This window comes from Carettochelys insculpta, chromosome 21 (genome assembly GCF_033958435.1).
Source record: "Carettochelys insculpta isolate YL-2023 chromosome 21, ASM3395843v1, whole genome shotgun sequence".
In the NCBI taxonomy this organism is placed as follows: domain Eukaryota; kingdom Metazoa; phylum Chordata; order Testudines; family Carettochelyidae; genus Carettochelys; species Carettochelys insculpta.
Genome location: NC_134157.1, coordinates 25,346,006 through 25,363,382, shown reverse-complemented (window position 1 = coordinate 25,363,382; position 17,377 = coordinate 25,346,006). Strand labels below are relative to the sequence as shown.

General features: G+C 48.7%; 1 protein-coding gene across 3 annotated transcripts in view; it reads right to left on the bottom strand.

The window, feature by feature from the left end:
- RALGPS1 (Ral GEF with PH domain and SH3 binding motif 1) overlaps nt 1-17,377 on the bottom strand; it is a 445,865-nt gene that overhangs the window by 383,426 nt on the left and 45,062 nt on the right. For 2 of the 3 annotated variants that reach the window (XM_075015700.1, XM_075015702.1), the window contains exons 1-2: nt 16,114-16,160; nt 12,688-12,776 (exon numbers count right to left, since the gene is read on the bottom strand). The exons of the other annotated variant lie outside the window; for it this stretch is intronic. The gene's annotated coding sequence lies outside the window, so the exon portion shown is untranslated. Of the gene's footprint in view, nt 1-12,687; nt 12,777-16,113; nt 16,161-17,377 lie in introns of those variants that run through there. 3 annotated transcript variants of the gene reach the window in all.

Here is a 17,377-nt window from a genome sequence, read left to right as displayed (position 1 = left end):
GTTTTTGCGCTGATGGGGTGAGGGAGGCGGCTTTCCTTTTATGGGCCCCGGAGGGTCCCTCCTGCTGCGGCCGCTCCGGCACGTCTGGCTGGAGGGCCTTGTCGAATAGCAGCATTTTAAGCCGCATCTCCCTGTCCTTCCTTGCTCAGGCTGTTAATTTTGCACAGAAGGAGCATTTCTGCGTGAGATGGGACTCCCCAAGGCAACTTATGCAGTGACTGTGCCCATCAGACGCTGGCATTGCCTCTCGGCGAGACTCACATTTCTTGAATCCTGAAGAGGACATTGTTGGTGAGTCTTTTAGTTGTTAATGGGGTACTTAGCACCTTCTCTGTGCTGTTTTCCCCCTCTCGGATAGCCTGCCGCGGCAGGAGGGCTAATGGCCCTAGGCTCCTGGCCTCCGGTGCTCCGCTTGTTACTCGGACCGGACTGAATTCCGGCCCGCTTGTTGTTTCTCGTTTTTTTTTTTTTTTTTTGAAAATAACAACTGGCTAACTTAACAATAGACTTAGAACTTGAAAACTTTAAAGAAAAACAGCTAAAACCATGGAATACGCTAACTTGGCCGCATGCGCGGTCTGGCAGAAACTGCTTGGAAGATCCGATCTGCGGTGCCGGGCGAGCCTGACACCTAATGTGGAGCATCCACGGGGACACTCGAAGAAGAACAAGGCATTACACTTGAAGATGACTTTTCAATATGCAGCGGAAGAGAAAATGACTAAGGTTCATGGAATCAGCTCGCTGTAGCACAAATGATTATTCAGCGCGAAAGGCTGCAAAAGCTACACTCTGGCCGTGTCTACACTAGCCCCAAACTTCGAAATGGCCATGCAAATGGCCATTTCGAAGTTTACTAATGAAGTGCCCAAATACATATTCAGTGCTTCATTAGCATGCGGGTGGCCGCGGCACTTCAAAATTGACGTGTCTCTCCACCGCGCAGCTCGTTCAGACGGGGCTCCTTTTCGAAAGGACCCCGCCTACTTCGAAGTCCCCTTATTCCTATGAGCAGACTGGACTTAATGCATCTGACGGTGCTGAGGGATTTGGAAGATATCATAGCAGAGCCTTTGTGCATTATATATAGAAATCTGTCAAGATTGCGGGAGGTTCTGGACACTGGATAGAAAGCTGGCTAGACTGTCAGGCTCATGGGGCAGTCATCAGTATCTGGCTGGCAGTCAGTTTCAGTACCCCAAGAAACATAGAACATAAGAACAGCCACACTTGGTCAGACCAAATGTCCATCTAGCCCAGTGTCCTGTCTGCTGACAGAGGCTAATGCCAGATGCCCCAGAGGGAGTGAACACAACAGGCAATCACCAAAGCGATCCCTCTCCTGACATCCACTTCCAACCTGCGATAAACAGAGGCCAGGGACACCATTCCTATCTATCCTGGCTAATAGCCATTGATGGACCCAACCTCCATGAATGTGTCTAGTTCTTTTCTGAACCCTGTTAAAATATTCTCTTCACAACCTCCCCAGCAGGGAGTTCCACAGGCCTACTATGCACTGCTTGAAGAAAAACTTCCTTGTGTTAGTTTTAAACCTGCTACCCACTAATTTCATTTGCTGAACCCTAGTTTTTTGTCATGAGAACAAGTAAATATTTTTCCTTACTCACTTTTTCCACACCAGTCATGATTTTATAGACCTCTACTGTATCCCCACTTAGTCTTCCTTTTTTCTAAGATGAAATGGCCCAGACTTTTTAATCTTTCTTTACATTGCACCTGTTCCAGATGTGACTAAGTGGGGGATGCGTGCGTGCGTGTGAATGAGCAGCTTACATGGGGGGGTGGAATTCCTGCTGTCTGTAAACTTGGTGACTAGGCCCAACCATTTGTAACAAAGGCAACCAGGTAAGACCTCTACTCAGCTGGGACCCAGACAAAGAGAGAGGTTGAGCCTGGCTGTTTTTTAAATTAGAAGATGAGCAGTTAGGAGAAGTTGTCAGGAGGCTGAAGAGGAACAAAGCAGGCAGGGCCCCAGGCAGGATCCCGAGGCATGGGGTCCCTCTGGGGGATCTCCTCCCCACAGCATGGATAAGACAGACCACTTCTGTTTGCTGTACTGATGAGTCTGTACCATGCTGTATTCCTGCCACCTAATAAACCTTCTCCTCCACCTGCTGAGACAGACACACTCCTGGCTGTGGATGGGGTACAGAGCCTGGGGATCCCTCAACCCTGTTACATCTGCTGGCAGCGGTGGGATGTACTGCACCCTGTGGATGTAATGTCTAACAATAAGTGGCTGGGGCACACATAAAAGAAGGGCAGCTGGCAATGTCCAGGCATACTGAAGGGTAGTGTGGTGCAGTACCCAGAGGCTGAGGGGCCTACAGCCTAACCTCCAAGAGGAGAGAGCCACAAGGAGGATGGCACACTGAAGGGGCCTCCATGAACAGCAGCTATGGCATATTATTGGCTCCTTAAAATGGACATTGTCTGGTTATTCACGGAGAGAGGCTTCCCAGTGGTAAATCCACCAAAGCCCAGCTCATTGTCCAGCTGGAAGAAAATGATTGCTCCTTGGAGTTACTTGGGGATATTCCAGATCCCCGCCCACCTGATGATCAGGAAGGGGCTGGCAGCAGCCAGATAAACTTAAGGGCTGCTGGAATCCACATGGCCAGTCACAGTTCCTCCCTGCTCAGCACCTCCTCCATGGAGCTGAAGCATCTGAATATTGAACTAAGGCTAAAAGAGCTGGAGGAGCAGGAATGCCAAGAACAGAAGAAAATCCATCAGGGGAGGGAGAGAGAGAGGCAACACAAGCATGCAATGGCAAAATTGTGGGTTAAAGAAGCTCTTTTAGTGGTGAGTCAAAATGGGGCAGGGGCACTGGACTGCATGGAGCTTTGATGTGAACGCCCTGGCCCCATTTAAGGAGGGGGAAGACTTAGATGCTTTCCTCACTGCCTTTGAGAAGGCCTGTATTCTGAATGAGATTGATCCCGCAGAGTGGCTGTTGTATCTCAGTCCCTTCCTGGATCCCAAAACAAAAGGGATGTACAGCCAGATGGATGGGTTACAAGCAGGGGACTATGAGATATTCAAAAGGGCCCTGGTACGTAAGCTTGGGCTGACCCTTGAAGCTTATCAGACAAACTTCTCCAGTGCGCAGAAAGCCCCTGAGGAAACTTACCAGGAGCTGGTGCAGTAGCTGGAGCAGTACACCAGCAAGTGGACAGACATGGCACAGGTCCAGACCATAGAACAAGTGGTTGGTCTGCTGGTACTGGAGCAGCTGCATAAACTGCCCACCTGATCTGAGAACGTGGCTCATGGACCAGAAGCCAACAAGCCCACAACCGCAGGGCAGCTGGCTGATGAATTTACAGATAGCCACCCCAGCAGTGATGGGGAGCACCAGAGGGACAGGGACACAGTGGTGCAGAAGAGTTTCCCTGGGCCCCCCGGCAGGGGTAGTGCGGTAAACCCCTTCCACCCCGAGGGACACAGACAATGCCAGAGCAGGCCAGCCAATCCGAGGGACCCATGAAACCTGATCTGTTATTGTTACAGAAAGAAGGGTCATAGACGGCCCAGTGTTCCAAGTTCCCACACAGGTCAAGCAGGCAGAACCCTCATAGGGTCAACTGGGTGGGGTCCCACTGCCAGATGGGCTGGCTCCCCAGGTGGGAGGGGCTGATAGTGCATCCTCAGCTAGGGAGGAGCCAGATCCACAGGCCAGTTTCTCAGGAAGCCCAGATGCATAAGGCTCAGTTACAGTCTGAGGGAAGGACCACCTTTACAAAACGAGTGCCTCCTACACTTCGAGGTGGATGGGAGGAAGGTCATGGGGTTCTGGGACACAGGTGCAGATGTGACAGAGGCCTGGTCCAGAGTGGTGGCAGCAGACCAGATGATCACAGAATCATAGGGCTAGAAGGGACCTCAGGAGGTCACCTAGTCCAGCCCCCTGCTTCAAGCAGGATCAATCCCAATTAAGTCATCCCAGCCAGGACCTTGTCAAGCTGGGACTTAAAAACCTCAAGGGATGGAGAATCCACCACCTCTCTAGGCAACGCATTCCAGTGCTTCACCACCCTCCTAGTGAAGTAGTTTTTCCTAATATCCAATCTACTCCTCTCATTCTGCAACTTCAGACCATTGCTCTTTGTTCTGCCATCTATCACAACCGAGAACAATTCCTCTCCATCCTCGTTAGAGAACCCCTTCAGGAAGTTGAAGGCTGCTATCAAATCACACACACACACAATTTTTTCTTCAGTAAAGCCTAAATCCCTTAGCCTCTCCTCACAGGTCATGTGCTCCAGCCCCGAATCATTTTTGTTGCCCTTTGCTGAACCTGCTCCAGCAAATCCTCATCCTTTTTATACTGGGGGGCCCAAAACTGGACACAATATTCCAGATGGGGCCTCACAAGTGCTGAATAAAGGGGAACAACCACTTCTCTAGATCTGCTCAAAATGCTCCCCCTTATGCACCTTAATATGCCATTAGCCGTCTCTGCGACAAGAGCACACTGTTTACTCATAGCCATCCTTTCATCCACCATAACCCCTAGGTCCCTTTCCGCTGTACAGCTGCTCAACCAGTCAGTCCCCAGCCTATAACAATGCTTGGGGTTCTTCTGTCCCAAGCACAGAACTCTACACTTCCCCTTGTTGAACTACACCAGATTTGTTTTGGCCCAGTCCTCCAATTTACCCAGGTCACTCCAGATCCTAGCTCTACCCTCCAGTGTATCTGCCTCCCCCCTAGCCTAGCATCATCTGCAAACTTGCTGAGGGTGCAATACAGTCCATCATCCACGTCATTAATAAAAGATGTTGAACACCACCTGCCCCAGAACCAAGCCTTGGGGCATTCCGCTTGAAACCGACCGCCATCCAGATATTGAGCCATTGACTACGAGCTGTTGGACCCAACCGTCAAGCCAGCTTTCCATCCATCTTATAGTCAATGGATCCAATCCATACTTCCTCAATTTATAGGCAAGAATGTTGTGGGATACTGTATCAAAAGCTCTGCTGAAGTCTAGGTATATGACTTCTCTGTACCTCATCATAGAGCCTGCCATGATGCTGAACTCCTAACTTGATGGAAATGACGGGACCCCTTTCAATTTTGCTACATGTAAATCGAATACAGTGGCGAGCAATGACTGGTTAGGTAATTCTGTTACAGTACTGGTTCGTAAAATAACTGGTCAATATAGATTCACTATATAAACTGGAGTCCAGGAAGACCACCACCAGAAAAGAAAACAAGGATCAGAAAGAATAAGGAGGAAAGAGCCGGAAGAATACACCTCCAAGACACAGCCTAAGATCAAAGCTTCCAAATAGCCCCTGCACCACCTGCAACAACCAGAATCCAGACTAAACTGACTTTGCCCAGTCCGCAGGGGAAGTTTGCCTGCCTTGGTGAACATGGCACTGTGTACTTAGGCAGTGAAAGCTTGCTTGGTAATTGTTAATCAATTGAGAGTAAGGATATTACTGTGTAAGGCTCTTTCACTGATAAAAAGGCAGGGCAAACTCACAGGAAGTTATGCCCTGAGCTCTAGGAATTGGATAAGAATGGGTATTTAAATTAACAGGGCTACACCTTGAGCCCTCGTGAACAGGTAAAAGTGTGTACCCCTAGAGTGTGGGAGTGACAGACAATTCTGTGCAGGCAACAACTGTACAATCTCACCCACTGCTTCACAAGCTTACCTCCAGGGTATTAACAGACAGGTAGCTGTGTTAGTCTGTACTCTAACAAAACAAAACAGCAGTCATGTAACACTTAAAAGACTAACAAAATGATTTATTAGGTGATGAGATATCATGGGACAGACCCACTTCTTCAGACCTATAGAATTTCCAGTCCAGAACCAATTATATAGCACAGAGGTCAAAAGAAAAACATGTCAAATTAAATACATAGAACTGAAGGAGGGGGGGTGGGGGATGTTAAGTGTCTTGCCTGAGATAAGTACGACCATCAAAGGAAGGGAAGCAGTCCTTGTAATGTGTGACGTAATTGTGGTTTTGTTCATACCAAGCATCAATGTATTGAATTTGAGTATGAACTCCTGTACGTAGAAATTTGCGGGGGTGTCCATGCTTATTTTAGAAATGGAGATCACCACACCCATAGAGAGGACCCTGCCCTGCTCCTCTCATCCTCAGCTCTGCAGCTGGCCCTTCCCCTCTGCTGCCCCTCCAGCCACCCCCAATTTGGTCCCCCCACCTCCCAAACAGACTGGATCACCACCATCACCTCCCACAAGGCCCCAACATCCCCTTCCCCCCTGCCAGAACACTGTCCCCTTGAGTATGGGCCTGTTTGTATATGGGAACGGGGAGAAGCCATTGCTTTGCAGGCCAACCGGAAAATGCTAAGGCTGTCTCTAGTGGACAGCTCCTATTCCTTTCAGTGGAGTAGTGACTGAAGTTTGTCTATCTTCTCTCTGAAAACAGCCATTTGTCTCTAACTCTGGGAGGTTTCAGCCATCCCCTGCTTGCCTGCTTCTCTCCCCCAAATCTTTCACACTTTACAAACCAGCCTCCATTTCTTTGATACCTTCCACTGAAGAATTTTATTTAAAAAAATGAATAAATCATGCATCATCTCTCAGAGGATACACATGAAAGTGGATGCCAAGTCAGGTACAGGTTGAGTGACTTGTCCATGGTCATGCAGTATACTGGCAACAGAGCCAGGAGCAAATTCTGAATCCTATAGTTCATCCAGGGGACAAATCTTCCTCATTTGCACTATTAAAATAAAAACTTAACTACCACAGACAGACACTATATTAGGGTAGCTAGGCCAGGCTGCTCTGCCAGCAAGGTAAGACATGCAATATACATATTCAGGAACATTCTGCCAGAATTTAATCAAAGCGTGTGTGCCCACCAGCATCATTTGTCACACGTTATAGGAAGACAGCCATAAAGAACATAGACCACTTGGCTTTCCATTTACATTTGGATGAAATACCCTGCCAAAAGACAAGCGACCTGGGTGCAAGTTAATGTTTGCAAAAACTTTTACTACATGTCATGTGGCATTATATATTCTTTAGAGGACCATGTTTAGGAATGAGAGATAAAAGGACTATGCTTTGTGTGAGAGATTGTACTGGAGATCATTGGAAAGGCTGTAATCTGCTGAATGCAATTATCCCATTTGTATACATGCATCATTCCTGTATTTGAAATTAGAAATATGAAGCATAAAATTTTGTTATTAAGTAGTCTCAGAGGGGTAGCTGTGTTAGTCTGTAGCTTCACAAACAACAAGCAGTCCTGTAGCCCTTTTTATTAGGTCATGAGATTTCTGAAGAACTGTGTCTTACCCATGAAAACTTAAATTTACTAGTTTTTACAGTTCTAAAAAGGATTTCTTGTTATCTGTGTTACTAATGCAGTCATGCTAAGTGAAGGCCATTAGTAATACTCAAAGAACTTAATGGCCCAATACTCAGAACAATGCACTATGAATGGACTTTTTTTTCCTGTAAGCCTAGGAGAAGGGGCTATAGTGGGTCCTACCAAGGCTATGTCTACACTAGCCAAAAACTTCGAAATTGCCATGCAAATGGCCATTTCAAAGTTTACTAATGAATCGCTGAAATACATATTCAGCACTTCATTAGCATGTGGGCGGCCACGGCACTTCGAAATTGACGTGGCTCGCCGCCATGCGGTTCGTCCAGACGGGGCTCCTTTTCGAAAGGACACCGCCTACTTCGAAGTCCCTTTATTCCCATCTGCTCATAGGAATAAGGGGACTTCGAAGTAGGAAGGGGCCTTTCGAAAAGGAGCCCCGTCTGAACGAGCCACGCAGCGGCGAGCCGCATCATTTTCGAAGTGCCGTGGCCACCGCATGCTAAGGAAGCGCTGAATATGTATTTGAGCACTTCATTAGTAAACTTCAAAATGGCCATTTTCATGGCCATTTCGAAGTTTTTGGCTACCGTAGACACGGCCCAAGAAAGGTGACCATGTCACCTGATGCTGGAATCCAGAAATCTTTTGCAACCAAAAGAGCAGAGGGAAAGTTTAGACCATAGGTCAGCAATCCCTGCCTTGTGTGCTGATTTTCAATGGTGCACCAGAGGGAGCTCAGCCCCACTCCTCCTCCCCCATACTGCACTCTGGCTTACACTTTGTTTTATCTGACTCTTAAATTCCCCCCTCCTACTACCCCTCTTCTGATTTGCCCACCTTGATTACAATTTTTCTCATTTGTCAAGCTGGATAACTATTTTTGGTTCTCTGTGCCATAAATATTGAGCCTGTTCTGGTATGGCTGTGGTCTGAAGGAGTGGGTCTATCCCACAAAACTCACCACCTAATAAATTATTTTGTTAGTCTTTCAAGTGCTACTGGACTGCTTTTTTGTTTTGAGAGTATATAGACTATCATGGCTCTCTCTCTGTTACTATTCTGGCTTACACAGTCATTGCTTGGCAGGGAGAGTGGCCAAGCTTTGTGCTGCAACAGGCAAGCAAACGAACTGAAGGGGGTGGGAGGAGGAAAGCTTAAGTGACAGCTCTCTGGCTTACAGTCAAAGTTGCTGCTCAGCAGGAAGAGCAGCTGAGCCCCCTGCTGCAGTGATTAATCCAGGCGTGTGCTTATATTTTAGCCTAGCATTCTTTTTGGCCAGGTTGATACACTTTTCAGGGAAGAACAAGATTTTATGAAGATTCGTTTTATAGATAATGTGCACCCGTGGCCCAGTAAAGGGTAAGGTGTTAATAAAACCCCTTATTTTTGTGAACTTTTGTGATTGAAGCCCAAAGGGAGTCTGACGAGATTGTTCAATTAGTGCCAAACTACAAAGAATGGGGCAGTCACTCCCCAAAGCTGGTGGCTAGTCCAGTATTAAGATTTGCCAAGCCAGCACAAAACAGACATTGTGATAATTCACTGGTTACCCAGAAGTGAACAAGACAGGCTCCTTAAAGCAACTCAGCATTAGGCACCACCTTAACCACCAGTGTTCCCTGTAAATGGAGAGCTTGCCTGGCTGCCTAGGAAATGTTCAGGTGCCACCCACCTGATTAGCAGAGTCTGTTGTACCCTAAAGAATTACATGAGATCTTTTTCAGTGGGACAAGGCAAAACTCCATATTTATTGGAAATACATTATTATTATATGCATATACTATACCAGAGGTCAGCAACCTTTCTGAGGTGTAGTGCTGAAATTTAAACTGTTTGACCGCTATGTACCGTCCAAACACTGGTGATACTTTTAAAACTCATTAATAATCCCACTTATAACAGCTTTATGAAGAAAGAAAGAAAAAGAAAGAAAGATGCGAAGCTTTGCCATTTAAAGGCTGAACAGTAGGTCCCTGTTATTTGAAGAGCCTGCCACTTAAAAGCGAAACTGATTACAGGTTGGGTCTGCCTAATCTGGACTTCCATAGTCTGGCAACACCTCTGGTCTGGCATTGTTGGTGAGAAACATTTTCCACTGCGAAAATCCAGCAGGCTGGGGCCAGGAGTGTTGCAGGACCAAAGAAGAAGAGAGCCCAGCAGGACAGGTGAGTAGAGGTTTGGTGCCCCAGGGGCTGACAGCAGGGTCCCAATGCTTTGGGGAACAAAAGCAGGGCCTTGGCACCCTGGGGATGGGCAGCAATGACTTAGCCAACTGGAAGAGCATAGGGGAGTGGAGCCCCAATGTCCAGCAGCAGATCCCCAGAATCTCTCGGAGTCGCTGGGACTAGCATTGACGTACCCTGGTCCAGCAACCTTGAGGGTGCCAGACCAGGGAGGTTCAACCTGTGTAAGCAAAACTCAAAGTAAATTAATAGATTTACGTTACTTAACATAGTGAAATACAAGTAAACTAAGAACATAAAACAATGAAAAGTAAATTGGATTGCTAGAATTCATCATTGTTCATGATCTACAGCAAACACATTTATCACAGGTAAATGAAACATGTTTACAAAATATAATCAAGTTGATAATGTCCTGTTAAATTGTTATTCAAACTGATACTACCATGAGATGCAAAAATTTCAGCAACAGTGGAAAAAACTGTACATATACCATTCCTTCTCATATTCATGTTACTTTTTTTCACATACCAAAAAAAACTTTTAATCCTGTTGTCAATATTTAGTATGAAAGCAAATCCAGTTTTGATTAATAAGCATCTTCAATTGTAATTTCTTTGGGACAAAGAATGGATTTTTCTATAGGTTAGTAAATACATTTTAATAAAGACAACAGTCTGCATTTGTTCCATTTCATTGGTTTCAGTTCTATCTATAACGACAACAACTACATTCAAAAGGAACATTTTGGTCTTCAGTTACATAGTTCGACTTTAATCATCTTTGTTATATGTCAAAACATTAATCATCCATATTCCCTGACACCAAAAAGAACAGACTTTTATAAAATGCAATTAGAAGAGCTCTCTCAAACAAGGTCCTAAACTGTATTTATACAGAGTGTCACCCAAACAACACATGATCAGTTTCTCAAATTATCTCACAAAGCATCCTCTGCTACACTTGTCTAGGTGCTTTCCATGTACCCTCTCCATATCCTGATCAGCAGGGAAGCAGTTTACAAGGGCAGCCCTCATTATACATGTCTTTCTGAAAAAGTACATCCTTTAAAGCCTACAACCCAAAACCCACCTCCACTTCCAAGACTTCATCACACCCTCCTCGTGAAACTGTCAAAATGCTGAAATTCCAACTCTAGTTTCTGATACAGCAATGCAGAGAATGAACAGTCCTAGTTAATTGTCCATCTCTCTCAAGCATTTATCACTGTAGGAGAGAGATGCCAACTATCAATATTGCAAATCTCTCTTCCCAAAACAAATTTTCATTCCTACATCATCTACTTTCTTTCTAACACACTGCGTCAATGAAAATGCAAACACTTTTCTATTTAGCCCAAACTTTAAAATATGTACAGCCTTGTAGTAAGCTTCTTAAAGGGGAGGAAAAATGTATAGAAGTTACTTATATTACTACCATAGAAAATTAAACAGCTATAAAGGTTTCTGATTCCCTAATCCATGAAGGTAACACTGAATAAGGTGATTTGTGTCTTAGACTGGGCATCAAATCTAGAGCAGGAGACATCAATGATATAGATCAGCAGTTCTCAAACTGTAGCCACGATAAGGTTGCCAGGGCTGGCTTACACTTGCTAGGACCCAGGGTCAGGATCAAAGCCCAAGCCTGATAGACAAGTTTTCATCATTCTGTTTTTCAAAAAATGTTGCAGTATTTGCAAAGGAGGAAAATGTCAATACTAAAAATAGACCCACAGATGCACTCATGGGAATATGATGGTGATGAGGACACTGATTTACCCCAGTCACGCTCTAGGGAAGGCACATATTGAAGAGAAAACCCAGCTCCACCCCCACTTCTATCTGTCCTACCAGTCTCAGGGGATCCAGCTAAACATATATACACCATGGGGGTGGGAGATTATTCTATTATATTCTATTCCACAGAATGGGATGGGAGAGGAGAGACAATGTGGAAGTGTTTCCAGGTCTGACAAGTTCCAGGGGAGGAAAAGGATCCCAAGGGCTAGCAAACAAACAAGAAGTCCTGTGGCACCTTACAGACTAACAGATACTTAGGAGCATAAGCTTTTGTGGGCAAAGACCTGCCTCATCAGATGCATGAGTTGGGGGGTTTTCAGAGGAGGATTTAGAGAGGAAGTCTCAGTAAAGGGGAAGGCCAGAGCTGACAAGGTCTATTCAGTCAGGGTGGATGTGGCCAATTATTGGCATTTAATACGGAGTTGTGAACATCAAGAGAAGAGAAAGTCAGTTCAATCAGAGGGGATGTGGCCCATTAACAGTAGCTAATGTGGAGGTGTGACATCAAGAGCAGAGAAACTGCTTTTGTAATGGGCCAACCACTCCCAGTCTCTGTTCAGTCCTTGGCTGATGGAGTCAAATTTGCAAATGAATCAGCTCTGAAATTTCTCTTTGCAGTTTATTTTTGCATTTTTTTTGTTGTAGGACAGCTACTTTTAAATCTGTTACTGAGTGTCCAGGGAGACTGAAGTGTTCTCCTACAGGTTTTTGTATGTTACCGTTCCTGATGTCTGATTTATGTCCATTTATTCTTTTACATAGAGACTGTCCAGTTTGGCCAATGTAAATTGCTGTGGGGCACTGCTGGCACATGATGGCATACATTATATTAGTAGATGTTCAGATGAAAGAGCCCCTGACGGTGTGGTTGATGTTAGGTCCAGTGATGATATCGCTGGCGTAGATATGTGAGCAGAGTTGACAGTGAGGTTTGTTGCAGGGATTGGTTCCAGGTTTACAGTTACTGTGTTGTAGTCTATAGTTGCTGGTGAGAACTTGTTTAAGGTTGGCAGGCTGTCTGTAGGCAAGGACAGGCCTGCCTCCCAAGGCACCACAGGACTTCTTGATGTTTTTGAAGATACAGACTAACTCAGCTACCTCTCTGATAAGGCTGACTTGTTTTAGAGAGGGTAACCATCTCACCATCCTCAGCATGTAACTCCAGGATTTCTTCAAGGGTGTCCCCAAGATCTAACCAATCATGTAGGAGTGGGAGAGCAGGAAGCTGGAAATGGAGTCAGAACACTCCCGATTGGGACCCAGGCTTGCATACCGCTAGGTATGTATTACAGAGATAGGCGATTCAAATCTCTACAAAGGTCAAGGCTATGCTTTCACCTGTTTACTGTGTGTCCTACAGATATGCAGTCCTGGGGATGCCCGGTGCCAGTGGCAGAAATGAGCAGATGTCCTGGATCCTTCCAATCCTGGAGAAAGAGGGAAACATCAATGGTGAGGGCAGAGAACAGGATTCCTAGGTCTCATCTGAACCATGTGTGAAAAAGAGTAAGACACACAGGCAGGGATGGGATAGGCAGGAGGATTGCAACACCTCAGCTGTTCCAGCTAGATGTGACAGAGATGAGGTGGGGAAGATCTTGTGGACTGGGGGCGGGGGCAAGGTTCTGAGTCTCACCTGACTTTGGGATGAGGGAGAGTAACAGAAATGGGGGTATCTTAGGGATGGGCCTTACTTGTTACACACACAAAAGTGATTGTGGATGAAATTCTGGGTCTCACCTCTACTGGAGTGAGGATCTCAGCAAGGGGTCAAGAGGCTGTGGAGGAAAGAGGTTGGGAGGGTGCCAAGGCATGGAGCAGGGTCTTGGTGAGGGAGCAGGAGGGCATCTGAATGTAGGGGCAGGGACTCAGAGAAGTCTCACAGCAAGGGAGCAGACGTGTTGGGTATGGGGAGGGCTCTTGGTGACGGGAGAGTGCAGGGAAGGTGTCTTGGTGAAGAGACAGGAGCGCTTGGGGCATGAGTGAGGAGCTCAACGAGGGGTGACAGCGACTTGGAGGCAGGGCAGCCGGGTCTTTGTGATATGGGTGTAGGCAGGTATCAGGGAACAGAGCGGCCGTGTCCAGCTTGTGGCCCAACTGACTTTTTTTGCAACCCAAAACTAGATGTTGTTAAAACGTCTAAGTGTGGCCCACCTGGTCACACACCTTCTCTGGCACACACAAGCAGCAGGGAGTGGGACAAACAACAATTCCAGATCCTCAGGCTGTCCGTGTCCAGCAGATGAATATTAAAACCCCTTCAACTCCCTGAGTTTTAATACACATGCGCTGGATGGACATGGACAGCCTGAGGAGCCGGGATTGGTGTTTGCCCCAGCGCCTGCTGCTCGTATGTGCCAGAGAAAGGTATGTGACCACTCTAAGAAGAGGGACTGTGAAACCCACATGGGCTGAGCAGGAGAGGGGCACATGCTTGTAGCAGCTGCAGGTAGGGAACCACAGGGGATGGAGCAAGCAGCAGAGGAGCACAAGGCAGTTATATGGAGAGGGAGTAGGCGCAGTGAAACCCATGTGGGCCAAGGTGGAGAGGGGTGCCTGCCTGGTGCAGTTGTGGGTAGAGAGCCAGTGGGTGCCAAAGCAAGGGGCAGATGAGGAACATGAAGCAGAGTAACATGGGAGAATTTATGGGGGGAGTGCAAGCCTCAGGTGGCCTGGAGGAAGTGCAAGCCTCTGGGGGATAGTGCATGGGGGGGGCAGTGTAAGCCTCAAGGAGCCTGAGGGGGCACTGCAACAGGTGGCAGTGCAATGAGGGCTGCACCATAATGGGGAGCAGTGCAGGCCTGAAGCGGCCAGAGGGTGGTGCAATAGGGGCTGCACTGCAGTGGGGGGAATGCAACCCCCAAACAGTCTGACAGTGGGGAAGAACACAGCGCTATGGGGGATTGCAGTATAAATCCCAGCATGTCTGAGAAGGAAATACTGAGAAATTGAGGGCGGGGGGCAGGGGCAAGTGCAGTGTAAACTGGAAGGCAAGGGGGCCTCGGACAGGGAGGGCAGTACAATGTCTCTCCTTTCCACACTCCAAACAATAGCCACAGAATCTGTGATATCCTGACCTGATCTCTCTCCCCACTACCTGTTCCCCTACTGGGGACCACCCAGTCCCACCCAGAACCCCCTTCCTCTCTCCCTGCTTCTCCTATGCAGGAAAGAAAATGTTGAAACATGATGTCTTCTATGGCCCACTGAAAGGAGATGGGGGAAAAAGGGGAATCTCTAATCACCATATAGGGATAGGGAGACAGGCTGCTCTTCGGGCAGGGGAGGGGTTTCACTGTGTTGTACCCACTCTGCACAAAGGTGAGAGGAGAAAACATAAAATCAGCCAAAGCATCATTTAGACCTGGTCACTATGATTGACAAAGCAAACCCTGTACAAGGGAGATGTTCCCACCTAAGTACACCCTTAGTGACACAACACCAGGGGTGTTCCACCACAGAGCTGATGGTGATCATTTTCTCTCAGCCCTAATCTTCATTCTCTCAGTCTGTACAGCTCCATGCCCCTCAGATACAACTTACTTAAATTAACTCTTGCTGTTGTTCCCTCCAGCCACAAATCTCAAAGTCCAGTCATTATTCATGTTGGTAACTCATGACTTTCCTGCGTGGTAGGTAATCCTCATCTTTAGAGATGATGAAACTGACAGCACAGAAAATGCAGAACTAGCCATAGAACACAGGTGTCCTGAGGCCTGGCTTTGCATGTTCACTGCAAAACCACCTGTCCTTTCTTTCTTAGGCATGTTTTGGCTTTTCTCCCTGGTCTGCTTTATCATCAGTGTTTTCTATTTCTATCTTCCCTCACTGCTAGGTGTGTCTTTTTTTAAAGTTTATGAACAATAAAATTCATATTAAGTATTTTATTCTCAATTAAAATTAGTGTATTATATTCAAACAAGACCTGAAAAAACATATTATAATATACACCTAAAACATAATCTAGAAAAATGAACAATTATGACTTTCTGACAGAAGTACATTTTCTCTGGTGGCTCTGAAAGCTACCAGTTTTCATTTGTGCAGCCCTCAGTAGGCTTGAGTTTGACATGCCTAGTGCAAAGGCAGTGGTCTTGGCAAGGGGGCAGGAGCATATCAGCTCTGGGGCAGGGCTCTCAGCCAGGGGGAGAGGAAGGCACAGAAAGAAGGACGTGGGGGATGGGAGAGAGGACTCAACAAGGGGTCCCGGGGTGGGGGAAGTTACGCTATGGGGAAGAGGTCTCAGCAGGAGTTCTCGGGCAGTGCCCCTGCCAGGGGTCTCGGGCGCGCTCGAGTGCGCTGGCTGGTCACCGGGGGGGTGGGGGGCAAAGGAGAGAACTGCCCTGGGTCCCGGCAGCGCTAAAGGGCCTGTGGCACCCGCCAGAGCCCCAGGACCTTAAACCCCCACCCAAGCCGCAGGCGCCGAAAGGGGCTGGCCAGGCCGGGGGAGGGGGCTGTGGCACAGCCCGGGGAGCCAGCCCGAGCGGTGCAGCAGCAGCGTGCGGGGCGGGGGCTCGGGCACAGCCCCCTCGAGTCTCTCCACTCACGTGCGGAACCAGCGCTGTCCTGTGCGCCCCCAGCAGCCGCCCAGCCGCGCCCGACTCGCCCTGCGGCCGCCCGAGCCCAGCCCAGCCCAGTCCAGCCCGCAGGACGCTGGGGCCTGCGGGGGCCTCGGCGCGGGCAGCGCTTCCCTCGCGCGGGCAGCGTCCGACGGGGCCGGCGGCGCGCCCGGAGTCCTGCCCTGGCGGGGCGGGTCTCGCTCACCTGCCGGCGGGCGGGGCTCACCCTCGCGCTGCTCTCGCAGGCCGCGGCCGGCCGGCTCAGTCCTGCGCCGCCCCCGTCCGCGAGGGGTACGAGGACAAAGCCGACCCCGGCCGAGGGGACTCGGGCTCAGTACGGTGACAGGCACCTTAGCCAATCCTCACCTCCCGCTCTCAGAGTGCGCCAATCAGGGCTGTGTAGAGGTGGGAACATGCAAATAAGGCTCAGTGCGCAGGAGCCGTAGCTGCTCTCGTGTCTCAGCTGCGGGCGGGGGTTCTCTGCTAGTCCCGGCAAGCGGGCGGCGCTGCCGGCGCAGGTAGCAAGGGTGCCGCCTGGCTGCGGCAGCGGGTAGCTTGGCGGGGCAGGTGGATGTGGCGGCAGCGGGGAGCAGTCCGGGTAAGCTGCGGCTGGGTGGGAGGGGAGCACGGCATGGGCTGGCAGCGGGCGGGGCCGTGGCACTGGTTCTCAGGCGGAGCAGTCGCTCGCTGTGTGTGAAGGGCAGCCCTGACACCGCCGGGCGTGGGAGCGGTACCCGTGCGAGCGGACTGCCCGCCCTGGGCTCCTCCACCCCAGGGTGACACGAGAGTTTCTGCTGCGCGCCCCACCAACTTTTCAGCAATGCTGTGCGAGGTGGAGCTGTCCCAGCGCCTGATTCCGCCGCACAGCGTCCGCAGCCTCAGGCTTGCAGCTGTCGGCGTCCTGCTGTGCAGATGACCTACCTAAGTCGTTGCACCGTTTATGGCAGTGAAATTGCAAAGTTTGGAACTTGGGCTGTGTCTACACTAGCCCCAAATTCCGCAAGGGTCACACAAATGGCCATTTCGAAGTTTACTAATGAAGGGCTGCAATGCAGATTCAGCGCTTCATTAGCATGCAGGCAGCCACCGCCCTTCGAAATTGACGGGGCTCATCCCAACAGGGCTCCTTTTCGAAAGGACCCAGCCTACTTCGAAGTCCCCTTATTCCCATCTGATCATGGGAATAAGGGGACTTCGAAGTAGGCAGGGTCCTTTCGGAAAGGAGCCCTGTAGGGACAAGCCACGCGGCGGCAAGGCGCTTCAATTTCGAAGTGCTGCGGCCGCCCGCATGCTAATGAAGAGCTGAATATGTATTTCAGCGCTTCATTAGCTGGAATCCCAACCATGCACACCCTCCTCAGGCAGTGTCGGCTCCGCTGGCTTGGCTACGTCCACAGGATGAATGATGGAAGGATTCCAAAAGACATCCTGTATGGTGAGCTAGCCTCTGCCAAAGACCTCCTGGACAC